Here is a 763-nt window from a genome sequence, read left to right as displayed (position 1 = left end):
AAAAAAAAAAAAAAAAGAAAAAATAATAATAGTAAAATAAAAAATAATAATAAAATAATAATAGTAAAATAATAGTAATTTTGTGTAAGAAGCAAATCTATTTTTACGAAACTCTTTTACTTTAAAATTTTTTTCTTTCTTTTATCGTAACTAATTTAACATTTTCGTTCGCGCGAGTATCGAATCAAATTCGTAGAATTACAATTCTCGAAATAGGAATGAAAAACTGAAACTTTAACTCTAAAACTTTCGGCTCATTAAATTAATCTCCTCGCGCGAAGCGTCGAGGAGAAGGAAACAGAGAAAAAAGAAAAACAATGTCGTTCGACGCCGGTATTCGAGCAAAAATAAACATACGATGATTTCATTCAAAATAAACGCACGACCGTCCCAACTTAACGAGCCGTAACGTGTCGTCCTCAGACGCTCGATAACCGAAGAGGAGAAAAGATCGCAGAGCTCCGAAAATTCGTGTGCTCCAGCAACCGAAAACCATCGATTGAGAGAGAGAAAGAGAGAGAGAGAGAGAAGAAAGGATGGAATTCGCAAGGATAGATTCTCTGTCCCGTCTGTTCCCGTCCGATTTGGAATTTCAAAGCGGGCGAATTTCATTCCGCTTCTGTTCGAGATCGAAATTCAAATCGAGAAGACAGTCGATTCTTATTGACATAACACTTCTCGCGAGGTATCCGTCTATCCTGATACTTTTATCTCCGCTCCCTTCATTCGTTTCCGAGAATTTTCGAGGCAAATCGAATTCGAC

At 36.7% G+C, this 763-nt stretch overlaps 1 protein-coding gene across 1 annotated transcript in view; it reads left to right on the top strand.

The window, feature by feature from the left end:
- Positions 1-763, top strand: part of LOC102672092 (acetylcholine receptor subunit alpha-L1) — a 107,885-nt gene that overhangs the window by 71,543 nt on the left and 35,579 nt on the right. The window lies entirely within an intron of this gene.

Source organism: Apis dorsata, unplaced genomic scaffold (genome assembly GCF_000469605.1).
Source record: "Apis dorsata unplaced genomic scaffold, Apis dorsata 1.3 scaffold_19, whole genome shotgun sequence".
Lineage (NCBI taxonomy): Eukaryota > Metazoa > Arthropoda > Insecta > Hymenoptera > Apidae > Apis > Apis dorsata.
This window is presented reverse-complemented; position numbering and strand designations above follow the sequence as displayed.